General features: G+C 42.1%; 1 protein-coding gene across 7 annotated transcripts in view; it reads left to right on the plus strand.

Moving 5' to 3' along the window:
• LOC309694488 (disco-interacting protein 2 homolog C) overlaps window positions 1–17,220 on the plus strand; it is a 204,441-nt gene that overhangs the window by 48,889 nt on the left and 138,332 nt on the right. Inside the window, exon 1 of one of the 7 annotated variants that reach the window (XM_082514609.1) lies at window positions 16,996–17,219. The exons of the other annotated variants lie outside the window; for them this stretch is intronic. The gene's annotated coding sequence lies outside the window, so the exon portion shown is untranslated. Of the gene's footprint in view, window positions 1–16,995; window position 17,220 lie in introns of those variants that run through there. 7 annotated transcript variants of the gene reach the window in all.

Consider the following 17,220-nt stretch of genomic DNA (forward strand, 5'->3'; position numbering starts at 1 on the left):
TGATGACTGTATCTTGTCTCTTCTAGATGTTCTTGTTTGAGACAACTTGTGTTTTAGGAAAGTTGCTCTAGGCCTGTGACTGAGGCCTGGTGACTTTAGATGGGTTTAACCTAATATACTGAGAGTCTGTGATTATGTCGTATTTAAGGAGCACGTTCTTTCCATTTGGGTTCAATTTTGATCCTTTTTTTTGTCACACGTCTCACCGATGGCCTCTGCTCGATCAGGACACAATTTAAAACACAAAGCCACAAATAAGTGGTTCATGTGACCATTTATTGTATTATTATCTATATTTTATTATTGTTTTAGAAGTGCAGTGATGAAATGTCCATCTCCAGTCAGTATCGCAGTTCCTGCAATCAGCAGCTAATGTCAGTTAATAAATTGGCTGACTGATGTCAGCAGCCAGCGTTCATCTGTTGTGTCATATCAGTTCTGAGCTGCGTAAACATTCAAAGGCGGCATCATGATGACATGAAAGACCTTCATAAAGAATTTCATGAACTCCTAATCTGTGTTTGACTCTGAGACTAAACGTATGTATGAGGGAATGCACGGCAACAAATTCATTATGCTGAAGTTATTCATATTGAGTTGGATGAAAAATCAGACCTTCTTGTTACTTGCTTGAATCATATCGGTGATATTTCAGTGATAACGGCTGATGTTGGTCCCAAACCAGCATCCGTTTGGATCAGAGTTTAGTTTTTGAAGGTCTGTGTCCACAAGCGCCGACATTCATACTCATCCACGTCTCTTCCACGCGTCTTTCGTCTGTTAAATACGACGTTTAAACAGCAGAAAAAGCAGTCGTGGTGTCACCCGCACTTCAAGGTGACTTGAAGCATTTCTATAGTGATCTGACACTGACGCGTCGCTCGCTCTTTAACTGTATCTGTAGCTCCAGGGTGAAAAAATCTCGAGTGGCATTTGACAGACTGTGTCATTAAGGCCTTTTCTATGCAAATCCCTGGGCTCTGAGTCAGCTCCGTCAGCAGAGTTCATTCCTCAGGTGAAGCCAGACGTCCAGTTTCATCCTGCAGGCCAGTTTCAGATGGCGGGTTTGCTTTGAGCTTAAGGAATCTGGACAGCTAAAGCAAGAGGCGGGTCACAGGTTAAATCCACTGTACACTACACCCGCTTTCATTTTCAGTCTGTCTGAGTGAGAGCGCTGGCTAATTGCCCAATGCAACACACGTAAATTAGTTCTCCAAAATATGACCGGAGGGTAGGATTTTCCTTTGGAGCTGCATTAAATAATTCTGTTTTAAACCTTTATTTATTTATTTGTTTGTCATAGTGAGACCGGAGGAAGATTTGAATGTACAGGAGTTAATTGCCTTGCTTCAGGGCACACTGACGGGATTTCACTGGCTTCAGTTTAAATGATTGTGTCGTGGACTTTATGTTGAAAGGGAAGCAGTTTGGCTGGATGGAGGTTATTAGAACACGGATATACAGTTAAATACATTTCAAATATCCGTCCATCTTTAGATTTTGATGACTGCACCGCTGCTGAAACCAAGCAGATTATTTGCTGTAGTAAGAACACATCTGAGGCAGACTGTCTCCAGATGGGAGAAAGGGCAACTTCAGACAACATCCTGACATTATTTTCCCGACATTATCCAAAGTTCACGTGTGAAAACAACCGTTCAGCAGATTTCACACTGCCGCACACAATTTCAATAATTGCCTTTTTTTTTCTGCACTCGTCTTCACAGTTACCTAATTATCTTCATTATTAATAAATGAGCTGGTGATTAACCCTCTCTCGCAGCCCGGTCCTTCCCTCGTTCACGGCTTTTTGCAGACTCCGTGCTCTCCACCAGCTCAGTGGAAATGTCAGAGTGTGTTTGTGTTTGTGTCACAGAGAGTGAGACTGTGGATGCCACGTTAAAGGCATTGCAGTATTATAATCACATTTGACATTTTAGCAAGAAGTGGGCTGTTGCTGTTATCGAGCCTTAATGATAGTTTGTTGTGGCAGAGTGACCCGGTTAACTCCACGGGGAGGAGGGATGGAGAGAAACTGTGGATTGGAAACGAGTGGATGCTTCAAAACTTTATGGAGAAAGAAAAATAAAGAAAAATAAGGATGCATGCATCTGTCCATCGTCCTTTGTCATTCTTTGTCTCCATCTTCCTCTTTTATCCCCATGTGCTTCTGTAACGCACTCCTCTGCATTCCCATTCTCACCTCTTCTCCTTTCCTATCTTTCCATCCATCCTTCAGATATTTTTACTGTTTCTTACCTCTTGCTTCTTTCTATCCCTACGTTTCTTTTCTTTAGGATTTCTTTTTCCATTGTCTTGTTTATTGGCCTTTCCTTAGCCGTACTTATATCTTTCTGTAACCTTCTTCTCTTCTTCATCTCCTCCCATCCTTACCCATTTCTAATCTACCCTTTATTCTTTCATATCTTTCCTTTTGATCCCATACCCTTTGCTTTTTGTTCTTTTTTTTGTAACTTACTATCTTACATCCTCCCTCACTTGTCTCCTCTTGTCCCCATAAAGTTGTCTCAGCTCTGTCACTTTTCCAGAACCAGTTCTTCCAAACACAAGTTCTCACTGTCTGACTTTGCAGTATGTGAACAGAGGTGAATTGGATCACATAGCTGGTTTTGTGTGTGTGTGTGTGTGTGTGTGTGTGTGTGTGTGTGTGTGTGTGGTGACATTGCAGTTGTTGGTCGGGGACACAAGTCAGTCAAGGGAAAAGTATCTCGACAGTGAGACGCACACATTTTCAGCTGCTCAGTTTTACATAATCATTCACCGACGCACACACACCTCGACTCGCGCGCCTCAGGCAGATTCTTCATATGTGACAAAAGTGTTGTGTAGAGAAACTCACAGAAGCTCACGGGGGGGGGGTCATGATGCAACATGTTTTTATCCTGGGCTGTAATATAATAGCGTTTTGTACATGCCACCTGCACTGCATCTTTGAAGCAGAAGGTGTCCTTTAAAACTGGTGACACTGCAATACTGGCCAGGTAGAATAACTGCAGGCATAAATCACAGGTTATAGTCAGGAAAATGAGGTTTGTGTCATTTGGGACGTTTGTGTTTTGCTTCCTGTAAACTTGCTGATTGTGTTTGTTTCTCCTCTGGTTTTACTTTTGCTTTCCCTGGTTAGGTTTAGACATTAAAAACTGCATTGTTAGGCGTGTGATTCACACCCTTTCATTCTCAGAAATGATGAGTTGGGAGTGACAGACACATCTCACTCACGCCATAACGCGGCACGTCAAGATTCGCCGCCAAAAGACACATTTTTTGTGTGACTGAGCCACACCAGCAGCGTTTATTAACGCATGGGTTGCTTAATGGTGTCTTTCCAGTTATACCAAAGGTGGAGGTGATGGGGTTCTGCTTGGTGGTTCCTTCTGTGTTTCAGGTCACACACACACATGCACATATACATATGCACGCACACCCCCCCGCAGGATAAATGCTGTGATATTAATAGAAGTGTGAGGGTGACACAGTAATCCTGCATGGTGGCGGCGTTCCTCCTCTCTGATATCAGCACATACACACTCAGCACTTTGGACAGAGAGCGAGCGCACGGTGTGTGTGAGTGGTTTACTCAGTGAGGGAAAATACCTGAAGAAATATAAGTTAGTCACATTTTCTCACCCAGTTCTGTAATATAATGTTGTTGATGCGCGAATAAACTTGAACTGTGGCCGCCTACTTAAGAAACCCCAGAAATGTGAAAACGTCTTGGTTTGTAATTTTCAGAGCGACTTCTGTTTTATTTGACAGACTGATTTCCTGGTTTTTGAACTCGAGGGTAAAAGCAGAGAGAAGACTGTCAACGACATGTGTTGATGGACTATAGACTTGACATATTTCAACTCTGACTCCAAAATTGCAACTTCTCAGCAACAGTTATGGCCTGAAATTGTATGTTCACCTTGAAAAAGTCACCAACTACAGACAGAAATCAGTCGAAATGTTGCTTTTAAGCCCTTTTTGAGTTCTTGTATCTGTTTTGTTCAAATAACAAGATGAAGTGGCAGAGGTACATCCAAGTTTCACTTAACCCTTTAAGACCGCCCATAGAACCAAGTCCGCCAGAGCTTATATTATATTTTTACATGCTGTGGAGCCATTTTTGGGAGCATTTCAAGTTGATATACATCAATACAACCATTATAGCCCAAATTTTAATAATATGTATGCATTAAGTGCATAGTAATTACATAAATTGCAAAAAAGTGCAATAAACTACAAAAAAATTGAAAATCGTTTTTGCTTTTTTAACATATATTTCTAGTTAGAGAAATTTAACTAGAAATACAAAAAAAACCTGTAAATACAAAAAAGTTGCACAAAATAGTTTCCCACCACAGGAAATTTATTTTGTGTCTTCATTGTTTTATTTTTGAGATACACCAATTTCTTATATACTGCAGGAAAAACGAAAATAAATATTATAATGCAAATTTGCAAAGACAAGCAGCATATGCATCAAAATAAACTATTTCCAGCAGTGCAATATGAGTCCTAAGCATCCCAGAAACGACACAGAAAGTCATAAAGTCAAACATAACTTTTAAAAAGACCAGTATAAGCTCATAAGGCCCTGATAGTAAAAAAACTACATTTCCGCAAAATTACGTCACTTCCGGTTTTGGGCAGGACACGGCGGACATGCGATAGTTCGCGCTGATGGACGTAGGAAGCGTTACAAAGCGTGTTTCTGGAATATTATGTTTTTGTTGCTGCAAGTGCTTTTTATGCAGTTTTTGCAAAGCTATATGTGAAAGGAAACTGTGACCGAGGACAAGCTGATGGCATAAGATGTAAGTACAACTCCTCCGGTTTCATATGCAAAAAAACTTATTGCGCTAGCTTATGTGGTTGCAGAGCTACCGGGATTTAAAAATAGTTAAGCGAAAGGGAGGTGCCCGCTCCGACCGGCTTTTAAGGGTTGAGTATCAACTCATCCAATCAGATTTGTACCTTTGTGCCATACAATATGTGGCTGTAAATTGGAGAGATTTGCTTGTCCAAGAGAGCAAGATTTTTACAAGGCAGTGCTGTTCATGAATTAAAAACCCTCAAAACAAAACGAAACACATGGATAGTGATAAAGTGAAACTTGGATGTGAATTCCAAATTTAATTTTTTTACACTTACCCAGAAAATTACAGAGTAAAAACTTCAGAGATGACGTTGTTTATTTGTTGAATGCTTTTAGCTCATATATTTTAGTTTAATAAGTGCATGTCAGGAACTTTAGGGCTTCAGTGTCGTTCGTATCTAACTGATGTCTCCGCCTGCTTCACTTTGCTCTGACAGTCTTGCTGACCGCTCGACCGCTTTACTGGCTTGCTGATGCCACACATGTCCACTAATCAGCGGGGCAAGCCAAGTGAGTCAGTGCAGCTCTTCAGCTGCTACGACAAGCTGTGACTTCCAAAAGAGCAAACGCACACTCGAGGATCAAACGCACACACTCAGTGGATTCGTGGGACAGGACTCCTGACTGTTCTTGGGACCGACCCAGTGTGTAGCTGCAGGGTTCTGGCTATACTCTGGACGCTGGCAGAGCATAAAACATGTGACTCAGCGAGTTATCAGAGCTGGCTCTCTGTTCTCCCAGCAGCCTTGGGGCGCAGCACATCTCACAGCCAAGACCTCAGTAATATACAATGGGTTTCAGGGCAGAAACAACACATTGACTAATTTAAAAGAAAGAACCAGAAATTAGTTTAACATACTGAATGTGGAAGAACTCCAATTTGTTTGTTTACCATTTAAAAGAGTAAAAGAAGCTTATTCAAACAGGAGAAAGCTCATGATTGAAACCAGGCTTTGCTTATTTATATGTTTCTGGAATCACCACATTGAACCTGATTTGGTGGTAAGCAGTCCACTAAAGAGCTGTTATCAGTATTAGTGTTATTAGTATTATTGCTAGTAGGTGCTTCAGTCTGCCTTGTAGGAGGCTTGGTAGGCTCCATTGACATCAGTGATAAATGGACTGCAACACAGATAAGGAAGACATGTAGTGCACATAAAATCTCCTGTGGGAAATTCTGTAGTAAGATTGCAAATATAAGTTAGATGCATCCTAATATAACAAAAGTCCAAAACATGACTGAGGATTCATGTCTTAACACCCAGATGTATTATAATTCTTCATGTCTGATGTTAACATACCACAGTGTTACATACAAACATCAAACTCCATGACACCAGTGCTGACCTTGATTGTGAAATAAGCCCTGTGCTCAGGAGTTTGATCAGCTTTGTCTTTTCCTCTTAGTGACTGTGAGTCGGTTTCAGGTTCCTCTTCTTGGCATCAGTTCAGTTGACCAGTTTAAGTAGGATTAACTTCAAAATGGGATCGATTGTTTTAGATGACACTCTGTTCATGCCTTCTGCTGACATGCTTCTCTTTCTGCACCTGACCATATGTGCATTGCAGAGAGGACCAGTTGTCTGTTGTGGTGTTATGACTGTATTTGTGTTTTCGTGGATGTATGTGCGTTTGGCACATACGCTGAGTTTCTATAGAGCCTGAGGGATGAGAGGCCCACAAACTGGGCTTTTTGCTTTAATTAGTTCAATAAAAGCACCAATCCTCCTGACATCTGACCCACGTTAACTCATGGACTGGACATACACACACCCACAACCACCTACACACACAATGGACAACTGTACCCTCAAACACACAATAATAACATGGACTGAACCACCACTCACAACCACTAGCACTTTATACAGCCTCTGTAGGAATTATATCTCACTTATCTTAACTGCACTACTGTATAGCTCTGTGTAAATAATCATTCTGTACATTTGATAATTTTTAACCCTACAACTGTTTACAACTTGCATAGTTCCCATTTCTGTATAGCTGTATATCTCGGATTCTGTAAAGTTATTTATTTCATATTCTGTATAGTTTTTCATATTTATATCCTGTTCATAGCCTGTACATAGCTTGTACTCACTACAGCCTGTACATACTTATAGTTATAGAATATTTACAACATACTTCATACCGTGTACATTATAACATAATAGACCCATTTGTGTAATATACTTACATATCTATATTATTGCTAATATATATTGTAATATATCTATATCACTAAAGCACTTCTGGATGGATGCAAACTGCATTTCGTTGCCCTGTACCTGTGCATGTGCAATGACAATAAAGTTGAATTCTATTCTATTCTATTCTTATTCTCTGCTCTTGTCCTAATGACCGGGTTCACTTAATTACTGTCACTGCACGGCAATCAACAACATTAAAACCACTTGCCTTATTATTGTGATGGTCCCCCTCGTGGCACTCTGGCCTGTCAGGGCGTGAACGCAGGATGTTTGCAGCAGATCCTTTGGGTCGTGTGGGGTTGCCCTCTGTGGATAGGCTTGCTGAGTTGGTAGAAAGTGGGAGCTAGGCTCTATTATCAATAGCCATCATTTCATCCAAAGAAAATTGATATTTCAGGGTAGTTTGTGATCCAATTTTATTGTCCTGTATATATTCTGACCCTTCTTTTCAAGCTTTAAGAAGAAGAAGGTACTTTTGGCAGCTCCCTTGTTGATCTGGTGCTGATTTTACAACACATGCACGGTTTACATCCACGTTAAAGCATCAAAATCAGCATCTAAGGTTTCACAGCAGAGCGCTATATTGTAATGAGGCTCTACATGTTACTCACTTTGTCTGTCTGTGGTTTTTTCCTTATGGCAGCTCTGTGTACGCTGCCTAAATAAACTCAAATTTCATTATATAAAAGGACAAAAAGCACCAAAGTATATGTTAAAGTATATATTTTATCCATGAAGTTCCCATAAAGTAATTGCTCAAGAAAGCTACCCAAACTATTATTCAACTGCAAGCTTTGGAAATCTAATATCTGAATCCATTGGTTACAGGGTCAGTCGACTCAAATTACCTGTGCTCCACTATAATGAGTATGAATGGAATTTCTTTTGTGGCCTTCAAGGCTAAATTAAAAACCAATCAGCTTCTTTTTCCAGAGGTCAGATTACCGATTCCCCTCAGTAATCCACACAGTATTTATCCAGCAGAATATAGTTTTAATGGAAAGTGTTCACAGTGAGTTGATGATTCATATGTCAGGGCTGTCATAATCGTATGCTTGCATTGAAATTCCCCAAATCATAAATCAATTTAGAAAAGGATCTGCAAACGTTTCTGTTGCCTGATTTGAAAAAAACCCAAATTACCAGAATCTAAACGTCTCAGGATGTTTGTAGTTAAAAGCTACATTTGTTGCTGACTCCAGAGAATTGTTGGACCTTAATGATAAACGTGTAACGCTTAGAGGAATATTTCATAGCAGTCCTTGTGCACTTTGTTGATTTTTCTCAACCCCCAGGAAACATGCATATCAGTGTATCATAATTAACTGAGCACTAATTCCCTCTCTAGTGGCCTCAGAGGGCCCTACTTGGGTTATACTGTTAACTAGAGCTCTGATAATTTATTTCAAATTCTCATTTTTAAATTAATGCTGCCTCAGTCACTGCTGTGATTGATGTGTTACTGCTTGAAGGGATGGTTAATGGCCATAAACCTCCACAGGGACAAATCACTGTGTCAACAGTGTCACCGACACGAGTCTATGTACGTTTATTTGATTTAGATGTATTTCTAAATAATCACATAATCCTCGCATTGTGGAACGGCTCTCAATTTCTTTCCTGCTCAGTGAAACCCGAGTGGATTCGGAGGCAGCGCTGCAGGGCTATCTTTGGACTGAAGTAGATTGTGCACTTTAGTATTTAAGGAATGTTTCTTTTTTCTGTCGCAGAATAGCCATTTTTGGACTGTGCTCAGCTGGTGTATAGCCTCTCTTGAGAGTCTCTCGTGCTTGTTGTGTAACAGCACAGAGCTGTTTTAACTGCTGCTGCTACCACCCTGCATGCATGTAGCTTTGTTTCAAATGTCCAGCATAAAAAGTCTGCCCATAAAATTGTCTTTAATATTGAAAGTCTGCTCTGCAACAAAGTATTGAAACTGGTAAGCTTAATCATATTTGGTGGCATGGCTCTGAACTGGGACTTCCCAGTCCATCCATCTGTGGCTAATCCAATGACAGCATTATGAGAAGTCAGACACAACACAAGGAGGAGCTTGGTTGGAGATGGGTTGCAAAGCAGGTTGCAGAGAAAGCAGTAACTAATTAGCTTTGGTTTAAAACTCAAACATTGTATTTATGTCTCTGTTGCTTAATCCCACTCGGGCTAATTTTAATGGTTACAATAAAGATTACAACAGTGAAAGGGTTATTTAAAATAGTAGCCATTTTACTAACTAAAAATGAGGAATTGCACTTTTTTTTTAAACTTTGAAGTTAGAAATTTCATTCAAGACAGATGGCAAATAACCAATAAAGCACTGGCCTAAAAATAAACTGGATAAAGTAATCTAAAAGTCACCTGGAGGCTAAAATATGTAATTTTTAAAACGTTTTGAGACAAATTATTTATTGCAATTTAATGGCTGGACAAAGCTGTTGTAATAAAAGGATTTCCATCAGGCCAACATGAAGGAAAAGCCCCGACCGGGCATTAATCTGGATTAGCTTGGTTTAAGTGTGGCGGAGCCTCGTTCACATAAAAACCTCAGAGGCCTCAGAGTCTGCTCAGGTAATTACTTCTGAAAGTGAAGAGGTTAGATTGTGTTACTTAGCATCACAGCTGAATAAGATCGGAGGCTCGCTGGCTTGAAAATAAGGAGTCTTTCGTGCTTTGCGGATATTTCAAGGACTTTTGGAACTGGGTGATTTCTTCAGCACCTGTCCACTGAAAAGTTTTTTTTATTTCAGCTGTACTCTGAGCCGTGTGATTCATTCATACCTGGGGAACCTTGAGTGCTTTTTGGAAGGATTTTCCCAGAATCTGTTGGAAATATTAATGAAGTACTGAAGATGAGTGCAGTTAAATGTGAACTCACTGACTTACTTTCTCTGGGGTGTAGCATAGAATAAGACTGGTGTTTTTGTCATATGCTAATATACTTGTACTGCACATGTATAAGTCACTCATCCATTATTTATTTGATTCCTACATTTAAAGATTTCATGGAAGTCTAACAAGATGATTAATTTTTATTAAGAAACTATTTAAATGAATGCAATTCCTTCTTTCATCTTTATCTTTTTTTTCCCAAACATTTATTTGTTTTTTCAAAACCATTTGAACGGAAGCATAACCTTTGTCACTTTGGTAAATGGTAAATGGCCTGTATTTATATAGCGCTTTACTAGTCCCTAAGGACCCCAAAGCGCTTTACATATCCAGTCATCCACCCATTCACACACACATTCACACACTGGTGATGGCAGCTACATTGTAGCCACAGCCACCCTGGGGCGCACTGACAGAGGCGAGGCTGCCGGACACTGGCGCCACCGGGCCCTCTGACCACCACCAGTAGGCAACGGGTGAAGTGTCTTACCCAAGGACACAACGACCGAGACTGTCCAAGCCGGGGCTCGAACCGGCAACCTTCCGATTACAAGGCGAACGCCCAACTCTTGAGCCACGATCGCCCGCACGATCACCAAATACAACTTTGGCTGTTGTATTTGGTGTTTTGGAATATTTGTTGTCCTGGCGGGAACGTTAGGTTGACGTGTGGATATGTGGAAAAACTGCACAGTTTGAAATGTGTTGGCTGCAGCAACGTTTTCTATGACAGCAAACTCACGGTATCTGTTTTTGGTTTGTGTGAGTAGCTGGATAGTGTTGTCACATAAGTCTACCTGCAAGCAGCAGGTGAACCACTGGAATCTGCTGGCAACCAAAGCAAGGACATAACCGTGAGGGTCCTAGCAATGAATGGTCATTTCTCTTTTGCTGTACAGTAAAGTTGTTAAATTTGACAAATTGGTGGATTTGGGCTATAAAAATATATTTTCCAGGCTTATATTTAGTCTCATGAGCTTGTCTGCTCGTGGACAGCCTGCTCAATCAGCTTTTGTTCACATCTTTTCTTTGCAGACCACATTAGAGCTTCCAGTTTCTTTAGGAACCAGTTTGCCTAATCTCAAACTCCTAACTTGGTGGACTGGTTGCAAAGTCCAGTTCTTGCTTCATCAACTTACAGTTTTCAAGCAGTTCTTGCATCTAGAGACTTCACAAATCCCACAATAATATGCTACATTGATTTTTTTTCTTTTTCTTTACCTGATCCTCTGGCGATGAGCTACTTTCCCCTCAGCGGAGGGTAGACTGACCTGTCCTTTTACATGGGAACTGTACCCCGACCCCCTCCTTCATTTACTGAGAACAGGAAGGATGTGATAAACTCTCATTGGGAAACAAAATCGCTCACTGTGCTCTGCTTTGTCCTGCAGCCCATTCATGACCACAGTGTTTTAATAGAGAAAAGCACCGCGTAAAAGGACGGCATCATCAGTGAACAGAGTTATTATCTTACTCACAATGGCCAGGGAGGGGTCAGGTTTCTGTATAGTTAATGGAGGTCTAGTGAAGGACCTTGTTTTCTGGCTAGAAGTGTTCTTGCTCACGCTGATGTTGTTTATTTGGGTATAGGCGAATTAGTTATAGGAAAAATCTGAATCCTAATATTGTCGGATGACTTTATATTACTATGGCTGATTCTTTTTGCCATAGACAAAGAGCACATTTAGGTCTCTATCACATTGCATTTTCACCACCTTTGTACTGCGTGAAGACGGCTCTTTGTCAAGATCCGTCTGATTTATTTTGCACGTGTTAAAATAACTCCTCACCTGCTCCCACGGACTCAAATCCTCCTGCTACATCTGGTTTTACATACAACATTACAACAGATGCTTCAGTGACCCAGTTTGCTCGTGAGGAAATTCAAAGTTCACAGATCTGTGGAGCCGGGATTATTGAAGCTATAAACAGAGCTGGGTGCTCTCAGTACAATAGGGAAGCAGGTGCTTGGCTTCTGTTTGCATTTCTACACCTTGAAGAGTCACCTATTGTTTGTTGACTCAGTGATGTCAGTCGTTCAGCAGCTTCAAATGCAAGAGATGAACTTTTCCCTGAAAATGGAAGACAAATATCTACGTCAGCTGGGTGGATTTGTTGACCTTCTACACTTTTGCATACAGAGTTTAGGTTCTATGTACATAATTGAAGTCCTTTTGCCGCCGCTGGCAGTGGTCCTGTTGTTTTGATTTTATTTTTCTCTCTCCTACCTCTGCCTCACTGACATTTTGATAGAGATTTATGATTTTATCACTACTCCAGACAGGTTAAGTGCTCAGTATCACTTTTTTTCCCTTTCATCTTGCAAAGAAGCTCTGCTTTTGTTATTGTCATCACAAAACTTGCCAGCTGCACATTGCTCCTATTAGCAGTCTGCAGCACAGGCTGAGTCTTCTCGCTGAAGCTCTCTGCTGTTCAGCTTTTTTTCCTCTGGGTCGTCTGCCTTTCTTTCTCTGTCTGTGATTGATGCCTGACAGGGAAGTCGAGCGGAGGCCATACAGACTTGACTGCTCTGCTAGCTGCTATTGATTCTTTTTCACTTAAGCCATAATGAAGTATTGGTCAGCCTCGGTGGGTGTCAGCAGTGCTTAGGGAGGCAGCAGGTGAGCGTAGCCCCGAGACACTAGACTTAATTACAACTGGTCCTTGTGTGTTCAGCTTCCCTTTGAGATGCATTGATGGAATTAGTATAGCGGTGGAGGAGGACAGAGGAAGGAGGACGAAGTAGAAGTCTGCTGCAAGTAATCATGAAATAAGTTTTAATTCCCTCTCAGGAGGAACGCCAGATGTAAGAGAAGCATAAAAATAGGGCAAAGAGTCGGACGGGAAGAAAGCAAGACTGCAAAGGTCAATAATTTTTATATTCAAAGAAGAGGAAATGAGTATGTTTAATATAAAAGAGAAGAACCCATGAAGCCTTTCAGCCTCCTGTGCACCAGAAGGAGGCGGCACCAGTTTTTGAATCAAAAGCAGATACCTGTCTGGCACCAAACAGTGGCGGAGAGATAAATTTAGTGGCAGGTTTCTGAAAAAAATCCATTAAATTCTTCAAAAATGGAAATATGAGCATCTATAGTTCCATATGGAATAGTCAGACTCTGTCTGCACATGAAGAACGGGTCGTAAATCCAAAATTAGGGTTGAATTTTCAATTTCCAGCTAAATCCACTTCAGCTGTGGTGGAGAGATAAAGACGTAGGCAGAGTTTTGTTGGTGGTGACAACTGAAATTTCAGGTGGTTATAAAATTAGGGTTGTATTATGTCGTGCTCAGTTATTGTTGTAATAGTTTATAACATAAAAATAACTTGCTTTCTGGAAGCAAGAAAAAATAGTCTGTTAAACAACAAAAAATATAAATCTGTTTTGAAATTGCCATAGAAAACTTTATAAAAATAAAGGAAAATAAAGAAAACGCTCAAATGTCTAAAGTGTGTGATTCACTGTCATTCAGTCACCATGAATGACGTGCTTGAGTATGTGCTCTGCCAGTTATACAAAGAATTGTCATAGAAGTAAAAACTGTGCCACTGATGCTTATTCTGCACTGGTTAAATGGTAAATGGCCTGTATTTGTATAGCACTTTACTTAGTCCCCATGGACCCCAAAGCGCTTTCAGTCATTCACACACACAGTCACACACTATTGATGGCAGCTACATTGTAGCCACAGTCACCCTGGGGCGCACTGACAGAGGCGAGGCTGCCGGACACTGGCGCCACCGGGCCCTCTGACCACCACCAGTAGGCAACGGGTGAAGTGTCTTGCCCAAGGACGCAACGACCGAGACTGTCCAAGCCGGGGCTTGAACCGGCAACCTTCCGATTACAAGACGAACTGCCAACTCTTGAGCCACGATGGTTACGTTTCATGACAGAAACTGTGTCATCTTATTTGGCAAAGTAATCAGTTACACCTGCCTCAAGTAGTGGGATTACAAGATCACTACACCATGGTGATGTGGTCTCCAGACACTGATTACCTTACTGTTGCTGTATACACATTCAGTTCTGAAAATGTTTTCCTTTAAATCGAGCTAACTTAAAATTAAAGCAACTGGGTTTAATCAGGTTATTTTTGTGTGGAAACTAACAGGCACATCATGCTGATACTTGGGGTTAGTGCTGAGGACAGGCAAACTGCATGGCTAAAAATGACATTTGGGGGGATTCATTGCATTGACTGGCTCTGCTACTCACACAGTTACAGTTCTCTGAAGGCTAATCTGCACACAGGTAGCATACATGTTGGGATACATACCAGAAATATCCCCAAGGCACTCATTTTACATGCACATTGGAAACATATGCTTGTAGCAAAACCTCTGCATTATTTATTGCATGCTCCCAACAACATATGCCTCCTAACTGTCGCCTCATACAATGGAAATGATTTGTTATGCCCTCTTTGGGAGACCGTGGTGGTTTATGTGTAGATGTGTGTCGGCGGGATATCTTGAACCACACGTGAAAATGATCATTAATATTCATGTTTCTTCTATTAATCATAGGGGTCTCCAAAGAGGCTGTCACATAGCGCAACACTGGCTGGTTTATCCACAAGCAAAACATGGTTCGTTTCTACTTTTATGTTTTGCACTTGGTTTAGTTTTTTTCCTCACTCTTGGATTTGTTTGGTTTAGGCACTTAAAACTACCTGGTAGGCTGAGAAAAACACTGTGGTCTGGTTTTAAAATGTGCCCCACTGCCAAAGGGCACCGTGGACGTAGCTGACGCATGCCAGCGGCGACTTTCAGAATCAGAATACTTTATTGATCCCTGGGGGAAATTATTTTTTGTTACAGTGCTCCATTTTAAACCAACATTAAGACAAGACAGACAATACGCTAACTAAGAATAGTACAATATATACATATATATACATACATACATACATAAGTCACTTATAAATAAATATTTGGAAAAGAAACATGTGTAGTTGTAGCAGCAAACAGTGTGTTAAGTGGATGCGTTGTACAGGGAGATGGCCACAGGCAGGAATGATTTCCTGTGTCGTTCAGTGGTGCTTTTCGGTAATCTCAGTCTCTCACTGAACGTGCTCCTGTGACTGACCAACATGTCATGGAGTGGGTGGGAGGTGTTATCCAACATTGTCTTTATCTTGGACAGCATCCGCCTCTCCGACACCACCTTGAGGGAGTCCAGCTCCATCCCCACAACATTGCTGGCCTTACGGATCAGTTTATTAAGTCTGTTGGCATCTGCGACCCTCAGCCTGCTCCCCCAGCATGCAACAGCATAGAGGATCGCACTGGCCACAACAGACTCATAGAAAATCCTCAGCATTTTCTGGCAGATGTTGAAGGACCTCAGTCGCCTCAAAAAATAGAGACGACTCTGGCCCTTCCTGTAAAGTGCTGTGGTGTTTTTAGCCCAGTCCAGTTTATTGTCAATGTGTACTCCAAGGTATTTATAGTCCTCCACAATGTCAACACTGACCCCCTGGATTGAAACAGGGGTCAAGTGTTTCCTGGTCTTCCTGAAGTCCACGATCAGTTCCTTGGTCTTTGCCACGTTGAGCTGCAGATGATTCTGCTCACACCACGTGACAAAGGAGTCGACCACAGCCCGGTACTCTGTCTCATCATCCCTGCTGATGCATCCAACCACCGCAGAGTCATCAGAAAACTTCTGAAGATGGCAGGTCTCTGTGCAGTGGCTGAAGTCTGTGGTGTAGAGGGTGAAGAGGAAGGGGGAGAGGACAGTCCCCTGTGGTGCCCCTGTGTTGCTGATCACCTTGTCAGACACACACTGTGGGAGACGTACATATTGTGGTCTTCCTGTCAGGTAATCAACAATCCAGGACACCAGAGAAGCATCCACCTGCATCGCTGCTAACTTATCACCCAGGAGGGTCGGCCTGATGGTGTTGAAAGCACTGGAAAAGTCAAAAAACATGACCCTCACAGTGCTCGCCGGCTGGTCCAGATGGGTGTAGACACGATTGAGCAGGTAGATGATGGCGTCCTCTGTTCCGAGACGAGGCTGATAAGCGAACTGAAGGGGATCCAGATGTGGTCTTACTATGGGTCGCAGCTGGTCCAGGATGAGCCTTTCCAGGGTCTTCATGATGTGGGAGGTCAGTGCCACGGGCCTGTAATCCTGGGGGCCACTGGGACGAGGCGTCTTTGGTACAGGGACGAGGCATGATGTCTTCCACATCACCGGGACCCTCTGCAGACTCAGACTCAGCATAAACAGTTTATGAAAGACTCCACACAGCTGGGGGGGCACAGGCCTTGAGGACAAGGGGACTCACTCCGTCTGGTCCAGCAGACTTGCCTGAGTGAAGTCTCCTCATTTGCATCTCAACCTGGTATTGAGTGAAGGTGATGGGTGGGGGAGGGGTGTCAGGAATCTCACAGGAGGCAACATGTGAAGAGAGAGGCTGGCACAGTGGTGTGGCTCTGGATTCCAGGCTGACTGCAGGTGAGGTTGTGGGGGTGGGAGCAGACATAGGTGCATGGCCAATGCCTGCATGCTTGCATGATTCAAACCACAGATTCCTTTTGGAATGACGGAGTTTAAATCCCACTCTGATGTTCTTCAGGTCATTGTGGTCCGAGTGATTCAAAAACTCTCACACCTGTCGCTGCTACAGCGACAGGTGCTTTTGATCTTTTAGTTTTACTTGACTCTTAAACCAAGAACACCGAGTGGAAACCAGTGTGCTCCTTCAGTGTTGTGCGTGATGTCATTTCTCTTTGTCCTTATCCAAAGACATTTTGATGGAACATGGCTGCTGGACGGATAAGATTTGAGGCTCTTTATAGCGACAAAGCCAGCAGGACTCTATTCCACCTTCCTCAATCCTGAGGAAATGTTGACTTTGTGTTTGAGGCTGCCTGAGGGAGATTTAGCTCTGAGCACACTGCCCATAAATGGCCACGATACACACCGAGAGAGAGGATATAAATGGGGATGGGGTGGCGGGTTGGATAAGAGGGGGGAAAAGAGCTGGAGAGAGGAATATAAGGAGTGCAACGGGAGGGAGAAGGATTATGAAAAAGTGAGAAAGGTAAGAATGAAAGGGAGGGAACTCAGATGTAGATTTAAAAGAGACATAAATAGGAGAGGAGGGAATGCCAAAGGAAATGAAAGGGAAGAACAGAGCAAGCGAAAGGAAAAAGTGGTCCGCCGGCCAACCTAAACACAGGAAACGCCAAAGAAACTTCTTTTGAGAGCAGCCGAGATTCACTGG

The sequence above is a fragment of the Aulonocara stuartgranti genome, assembly GCF_965226115.1.
Source record: "Aulonocara stuartgranti genome assembly, chromosome: 18".
Taxonomy (NCBI): domain Eukaryota; kingdom Metazoa; phylum Chordata; class Actinopteri; order Cichliformes; family Cichlidae; genus Aulonocara; species Aulonocara stuartgranti.